Source organism: Strongylocentrotus purpuratus, unplaced genomic scaffold (genome assembly GCF_000002235.5).
Source record: "Strongylocentrotus purpuratus isolate Spur 01 unplaced genomic scaffold, Spur_5.0 spur5_contig_824, whole genome shotgun sequence".
Lineage (NCBI taxonomy): Eukaryota > Metazoa > Echinodermata > Echinoidea > Camarodonta > Strongylocentrotidae > Strongylocentrotus > Strongylocentrotus purpuratus.
In genome coordinates, this window is record NW_022145529.1 from 409,417 (window position 1) to 418,522 (window position 9,106).

Genomic DNA, 9,106 nt, shown 5'->3' on the forward strand with positions numbered 1-9,106 from the left:
GCTAATAAGGTTTTTGTGATTATTTAAGCGGTAATTATTACTGAGACGGGTTTGGTATGAATAAATTAAATATATTCTAACCATGGAATAATGGGTATGAGGTTGCTCTATACTGTGAGCCCGTGCAGATATTTAGTGTTTTCTTCTGCAAATAGAATTTGATTCGTCTTTTATTGTGCAGACTTTTCCCAAATCATATTGCAATATGATATGTGGGCAGGATGACCGACATGCATTATAAATCATAAAGAGTGTATCATTTGGTAAAATATTTGTGGATGTGGAACTTGGCAACCCTAAAGAATGTAAACAGATGTATCTATCATATTTAAGAAACCATGCACATACGGTCAACATGTTTATCTCTTTGTAAATTTCAATAGGCTTCTCGTGATATAATAAAGCCTGACAGAATTTCGGTTTAACTTAATACAATTTGGAGTGGACTTTAAAAAAAGATTATTATTATTATTATAACAACTACGTACTACTCTTTTGTTGGAATGTATTTTTGCTTTAACTCTTATGAACTTAGGATGATGCACCTTGCCTTTCTCTCTCAGTTTTCTCCCCCCCCCCCCCTCCTTCGTGTTCTTTCACTTTTTTCTCCTCCTTCTGCTTCCTTGTAAATTCTATTCTCTTCCTTGTCCCCTCTTTCTTTTTCTCTCGTCCCCTTCCTTATTCCGGTTCCTTCACCTTTTCTCCTTTTCCTTCTTCCTTGTCGATCATATTCGCTTCCCTTTTTCCCCTCTGTCCTTGCAGCAAAACTCGTTATTTTTCTCCTTTTTTCATAATTGAACACAACTTCTGCTTTTATAAGTTTCTCACTTTGTCTCAAATTATTATGTATATTTTTTACAAATGTTTTATAATGATGCAATGTATATTATATTTACCAAAGAAGTACGGTGGTATTGATATATTGTTATTTATTGTTTCCAAGTTAGGTTTCCGTCAATAGTAACTCCGAAAAAATGAACTTGTTATTCTGGATAAACTTAAGGTAGCCCGTCATTTTAAAAACAAATGTTTTATTTTGATCGATTCCTGCATGTGTTTTATCAAAATGTGGAAAATTTACCTTGCTGATATTTAGAGATAACTTATTGCTCTTAAACCAAAATGAGACCTTTTGGAGTTCATTGCTCATTTTATTCACCAGTGGTTCAAGCTCAGAATGAGAACAAAAGAGAAAATTGGGGTATACCATATATGTGAAATTAGTGGAGACGTTTGAAATATCATGGATGTAAATGGGAAATAGGAGTGGCCCAGGATGGATCTTGGAGGTACGTGCTTGTAATGTTTTGATAGGATTAGGATTTAGAGTTGTTTACTACGAATTCTTTTCTATAAGATAAGTAGTCCTGGAACCAGGAGTGTTTGGTGTCTCTGATACCATAATACTGTAACTTTTGAATTAGAATCCGGTAATTTAAATTAACAAAGGCTTTACTTGGGTTCATGAATTTACCAATTACAGTAGTACATACAGTATTAGTAATTTATCATATAATAGGGCCAGGGCAAGATAGGTAGAGGGATTTGTTTAAAGGCCTTTTGATTACAATCTAAATGGCCGTATTTAGTTAGAAATGCATATAGCCGATTGTATATTATTTTTTCAAGAATTGTATAAATTCATGGTGATGAAATTGGACGGTAGTAACTTACAAAGGTAAGATCATCTTTTTTTATGGGGATAACCTTCGCAAATTTTAGCAAATTTGCGAAAATTTCAGAGGATATAAATAGATTAAAATTATATGAAAGAGGAGTACTTATAAAGCCGATTATTTTCTTACAGAGATTCGTAATAATTTCGTCGCCACCTGATGAGTGGCTAGGCTTTAATGGTTTATCTTTTCCGATTGATTTCAGCAATAACATTTGGTCATTTTCTTTTTGTCAAGTGGGTTAATAGGAAATCGTTTTAATTGAATGTTATTGTTATCAATTTTGGGAGAGAGCTTTGGGCCAATGTAAAGTATGACTCAACAAATATACCGCCTCAGTAGGGGCTGAGACTTCATGGCCATTTTTTATATAATTTTGTGGTGCAAGAGTTAATAGTTTCTTTCCAATAATTCCTTTTTTCACAACCCATGTTAATTTTATATTGCCTTAACATTTATTCAGTTGTTTCAATATGTTTTATGTAAAATTAATATAATAAAAGTCTAATAACACATTATGGTATTTTCTATAATTATTTAGGTTAGGATAAACTGCGAATAGGTGATTTATAAGGTTTATTTCTTTCCTTTATAGATTTCATCATTCCTTTAGTAATCCATGGGTTTTTAATGCTTTTCTGGGATAATTAGTAATGGTATGAAGTTATTAAAGTAAGAAAAAAGTTTACAGTTAACGCAAATGCTTTTTCTGCATATTTGACTTCATAGATCTCTTCCCATTCTTCATTTATGAGGCTGTTTTTCAAGTGTTGGCTATTGACGGAATTTACTTTCCGATGTTTTTCAACATCATGGTTTTTAAAACGCGTTTTGTAATGACATGTGATTATTGGTAGATATAGTCTGATACTTGCACATGGAGAAGGATATTGATGAAGCTAGAATAGTAAATAACTAAAATTCAAAATGATTTTTACATTCCCTGGATGTTAACATATACATTGGTCTCCCCTTACGTATCAAAACAGTAACATATGAATGTAAATCACCTTTAAATATTGAAAGTAAATAATTTAACATGGCGATATAAGGAATAAACAAAATATGAGATGGCGACTGGTGTTTCTTCATGTAGTAGTCAGCATAATCGGAAAGGAAAAAAAATCATATTTTGGAGAAACGAAAAGGGAGGGGAAAAAAATGTCATTAGTCGAGTTCGCATCTTATTTATCATTTACAATTTCGTAGTGACGACAAAGTAAGTTATACAGAAATGGCAAAACCGATTACAAGCGAGCTCAACCAAGAGCACCACGTAATATAATACGGTGAAATACAAGTTGACACAAAATTCTAAATAAATTATTACTTGCTTAAAGGGACTTGGTAGCATTGTTAAGATGAGAGATAGTGGTGGTAAGGTAGTGACTTCAATGCTGGATGTACAATTAAAAATAATCTGAAAATTTGAGTGAAAACGGACCATTATTCATGGTAAAAATAGGGAAAAACTGATCTGATCGATTCCTTAATTCTCCCAACTATATTATTACAATTTAATTACATTTTAGGTGAATGGAAATCGGCACAAAGCAATAAAATAGCTCTACATTCCATTCCAGACATTTAAGTGTTGACAGATTTTTATAGCCTATTTTATGTCTTCTTTTCATGGAAAAACGGTTGGGAAAACTAAAAAATGGTTGGGAGAATTTACTGTTAATCACTGTTAGAGGATGTCTTACATCGCCCTTTTCAAAGAAAACCATAGATATCTTCGTGGTTTGAGAATAATTTTTCAGGATTTTTTTGCATGTCAGAGGGTTAGTACAGTAGAAAGAATATAGTACGTAACACTATATAAAAAAAAATAATTTTTTTTTTTTTTTTTTCATCAACCTTCAACAATGTTACCAAGTCACTTTAAGTAGACTCCTATAAACTATATTAATCCTAAATTTCTGAAAATATTTATCACATAAATATGCAAATTATATGCAAATTTCTCGAGTGCATGAATATTCAAAAAATATTGGAATGCATGTTCTTTGTACTACTACTGTAATTGTAATTACAATATCAAGGCACTTGTATGTGACTTTGATAGTAACATGGTATGCACTACAATCCTATGACACCGTTTGTATAATTTTCATAATTTACATACAATTGTAATATTTATGAGGTATGTATGTGTTAAAACCATCATAGAATTGTTTGTTGTATGAAAACAAATGTTACTGCCAATTTTGAAGCAATTCTAATGAATATTTTTTTCCAGTTATAGCCATTTTTGTCAAAAATCTCTTATTCAGAGACAATTAGCATATTATAAAGGTACTTCAAACACAGTTTACAACAATAAATTTGATCCAAAATGGGATAAATTGACTTGCAATAGCGAGCTCAGTTGCACTAGACTGCAGCTATCTTAGCATATACACAAATGCCCTGACCTCCTAGACCAGTAGATGGCAGCAAACACATTAGTTCCCTGCCAGTTACATCCATTAAAAATTGGTCAATTTTGACTGTTTTGCCATGGGTTCGTAGATGACATTGCCTTCGATTTATTTTTAGGGAGTGCTTTAATATACTTTGATTTATCAAGTACAAAACTATTGATCAGGCGAAATAAAGGAAAATACAAAAAATACTGTTATATTTTCGATGAAAAAATACAAAAAATGGTGTTTCGTTTCTCTCAGTTTCACATATTAAAACAGGGTTAACAACTAATTGCAATATTCATGAGTAAGAACGACTCTTTTTAACCTTCAATTTGACGTTTCAATCATTTCATTTCGTGGTTTCTAAATGCATTTAGCTGAGATTCTTTCGTAGCGGTTTAGCGTAAACAAGTTGTTTACTTTATATAAATTAATCTTCAAGGACGAAGGCTTTCACACAATTAATTGTGACATAGCCCTGTGCCTGGTATAACCAATGTTGAACGATTTTAAATATTAATTTCTAACAGCACCGTCATTTACCATTTTATGAGGTGTCATACGAACGAAATTTAACCTTCCTACAAGATGATGTCACATGCTTTATGTCTGTTCTATATCTAAAAAGTAATGATCAATGATGCAGAGGCGTCGCTCCAAGGGGGATGCTGGTTGTAAAGAACCATCACCCTCGAGTACCCTAAACGTGCCCCTTGTTTCACCTCTAATCAGTGCCCCGATCCAAATTTGATAGGCGTCCCTTTTTACTTTGACAAGTGCACTTTCCCCTTATGAAATGCCCAGTGTACCCTTCTAAAAGATTATCCTTTTCCATCTCTGTAAAGTAAACTTTTTAGGTATGAACAATGCCCCTGTTAAAGTTTCAATTTTTGATAAGTTATTCCTGTTAATTTTGGTAAGTGGCCCTTTTTACCTCTATTTTCCACTTTGACTGAAACAAAATTGTCCTTTTGCCTCATCTCAACGCCAGCAGAGCAGCTTTGTGTAGTAACAGGAACTTTTTCAACCACAACAATGTCAATGAAAGGCGCAATGCGCCAAGTTCATTAAAACGATCTGTGCCCCTACTAAAAATCGTTCTCGTTCATAAAGCTATCATCCCTTCTGTAGATATTAAAGAAGTGGGCCCATTTTACAATAAAAGGTTTGCCCCTCTACACTACCATGATATATTCTACTCAACTGCTAAAAGAGGCATGTTCAAACTTTTTTTCAAATCTTATACTAAACTCTGTGTCATTTTGAATTTCATAGAACGTTAAGTTAACCAACTGCCCTTTGTTCAATAGTATTACAGTTTAGGTAATGCAAGAGTTTTCTAACTCAATGGGACTGCATTTTCTTTACCAAATATAATTCATGTTTAAACACTGAGACATAATTACTATTCGCGCTATTTTACAAGATGTTATTATCAACCCTTATTTGCCCCCAAAACAAAGTATTATCCATACCCTCCCAAATGTGTGTCCCTAATTGAAAACGACTGAGAGCAGTTTATCTCACATTTCCTGCAAAACGTGCTCGCTACGCTAGCTTGCATTTATAATTTATCTCATTAAGTAATATGTATAGTAGGTCTATATTCATTACTCCATTGTGCATCAGGATATTATTGCAGTGGTACGCTGATTTGGGCAACTCATTGACCTGAAGGGGGCGCTAGAGCCATAGAGGAGCCGGGCTGAGTTGATTAATTGTACAGTTATTAGTTTGACTTGGTTTACACCTAAAAGTTAAATAGCATTAATTATGTTTCCAATAGTGTACCGTGAACGGGTAAACAACCCCTGGTTTTGAATTCTTGCATTAGATTAAAATGTTCATTTCGATGAGCACGTTGGAAATGAATTCCTGCATTAAGATGTACAGGTGTTCATTTCCGATAACACGTTAGACAATAGACTGTTTTTCCGGGAACCTGACATTCTCGCGAAGAGATAGACTCCTCCCATTTTTGTCGGTGACTAGTTCAAATCACTCTTATCTATTATGCTTTGTCATTGGTTATAATGAATTAAAGGTATAACCCCTCTCTTAATTGGTCGGATGACCTAAGGGTAATTTTATATATCCCGTCTTGTAATTGGTTGGCTTCGTAAGGGTTCTTCTGGTTGGCTGGGTATATCATGTGATATCTCAGCCTTTTCGGGTATTTAAATGCCATGTGCGGGATATTGCGGTGAGTTTTATTTCATTCCGTTACCATGTTTAGGATGTGCTGTTAGTTTTACTGTCTATAGGGCCGCCCAGCCTCTGAGAGAAGCAGCTTATTTGAAATGTTCTAAATTAATTAATCTTCGTTTGTAACTACTGGAGCTCCGGCTGACTTGGACTTCAACCGTATATCCGAGCTTCTTTCGTTTTCATTTTGTTTCTGAACTTGTTGTCACCGACCCATTAACAGGCTCATTACATTATAATGATGAGAACAATATCGGTCATTATGTAACCTCAAACGTTTCTCATCTTTTTGTAATCGGTCGCGACGCTTGCGCAGCCGTAAAGTATGGTGCCGAAACAGTTTCTTGGACGAAATACAGAAAGAAATCTTGAAAATAACTCCTGATAATGTATTACATTTTGGGGGGCGGGGGCTTTCAAGTTGTCCATTTTTCCAGAAAGTGTCTTTTTTTGGTTGATGTCCTCCCCTCCCCCCCCCCTCCCTGAGTTCAAAATACGCTACGCTGCTTCTGCATTAAAGATTTCAAACTGTCTATAAAAATGGTAGATATTGAATCGATATTGTAATTTCAATGTTTTTCTACAGGGTGAGTCAGAAAAAATGTCCCACTTTTTAAAAGTTGTATTGTTTGAAGTATGACTATTTGATCAGGAGTTTCATGATATGTCTTGATAGAGTTATCCTCCCAGTACATTTAGGTACCATTTTCATTTGAATCTCTGCATGCATGACTGAACATCAGACAATATTTACAAGACTGCCAGATCTCACTTGCGCCAAGTTGCCAGATGAGGAATAAAATAATGTTTTGGACAAAGACAGCCAGTTTTTTTTCAATTATCCAATTAGCCAGACAGACAAAAACACACAAACACAAGCACACGCATGCATGCACGCATACACACACACACACACAGCTCATGCACAGGCACACGCACACACCATTTTCATTTGAATCCCTTCACGCATGACTGAACATAAGATTTCACTTGCGCCAACTTACTGGGTGAGGAATAAAACATTGCATTGAACAAAGACAGTCAGACAGACGCACACACACACAAACACAGGCAACACACACGGTTACAATTGTCTTATAATTTCCCCTTTTCTGATGAAGCATTGATTTTTATCAAGATCCCTGAATGTTTAAGTGGCATTTCAATCTCAAGATTACAATCTTTCCCTTTAGTACACATTCACTACCATCATCATATCATCACCATTGTCATCATCTTAATTTTAATCATCCCCATCATTATCATCATCATCATCACCATCATCATGAAGTGCACATGAATCCAATGTGCTATCTCAATCCGTAGGTAAATTAAACAATCGTTGGTTTTTGGTGGTTAACAATGACAACTTACAGTGGATATCTGTGCTTCTGTTGCACTTGCCTAGAAATGGGTTTACCTGATTTGGCAGCAGTCAATTGAGCCTCTGTTTAGTAGCAATAGTACACACATTATGGTTCGTCCTCAGTTTACACCACAACATAGGTCATTTTTGGTCACCGAGTACTGGGGCTTTCACAATACACTCCGAGGCCCGTACGGCGAGTAAAAACAGACATTTTGGGAATTTTCGGCCGGTGTCCGGCCGGTTGCCGTAAAATTCCTACGGGCGCCGTGGTGCTGAGTTGGCTGCTTCCAATTCTCCCGGCGTTTTTATCTGACCGTTAGGCCGTAGAAAGCCCGTAAAGGACCCGTAGGGCACCTTATGGGTCCCATGCGGGCTCCGGGCGGTGCCCGGACAGGCCCTTCACGATTTTGGGGGTCAATTCTCATGAAAAATCTTTACATGCGCCTTGCGGTGCTCAAGGGTCCCGTACGTGTACCCTACGACTCCCTCATGCGCCCCTTAAGAGCCCCAGGTGATATGCACAACAACAGGCGTCTGCCGTCCAGGGGCCATTTAAAATGAATATTGCCCGTGCGAGTCCCTCACGGCGGCATCTGGAAATGTAAAACGCAGTTTTAAATACAGGAGGAGCGGAATATGTGACCACACATGCCGTAGAAATGAAAATCGGACGGTTCGCGTACGGTCTCTAAATCCACGGCAAGCCGCCGGGTAGGGAAAATCGTACGGGGCCCGGTTTATATGTGACCTAGGCATATGCGAGAACTCAGAGTGTAGCCGTTGTGTTGCTAGAGTTCCGCCGTCGTTACCCAGATGTTCGGTGTCCGGCAAAAAGACTGTTCTCCGCAATATTCAGAAATACCACCGAACAGGAACGAGTACCAACCTCAATGCAGGACATTCAGGTCGTCGGAGAACAGGAAGAGGTCAGCCCAACATCGATGCAGTTCAACAAGTATTGGAGCACGTTCACAATAACCAAAGGATCTCAACTCGGAGGAACGGGCTTCAGCTGACCGAGAGCACCTTCAATCGTAACACCCGGCTTGACTTACGATATCAACCGTACCAGACGATACGTAGGCATGAGCTCCTTGCAAGGGACCACGAACGAAGGATAGCCTTTTCGAACTGGCTAATGCAAAGACCTCCTCGCTTTGTTTAAGATCTATTCATCGGTGATGAAGCCTGTTTTCGCTCAACACTTCCCTTAACACGCACAAAACCCGGCAATACGTACCAAGCGGACAGCGGCCACTCAACTTTTCGTACGAGAAGAAGAATTCCCGACAAAAAAATAATAGTTTGGGTAGGCCTTGTTGGGAATGGAACGCTAGTTGGGCCGTATATCTATGACAACAATGTGAACTGAGAACGTTACATGAACATGATCGACGACCAGGTTGTTCCTACTCCGGACCACATGCCTCGATTCGCGAGTCAAC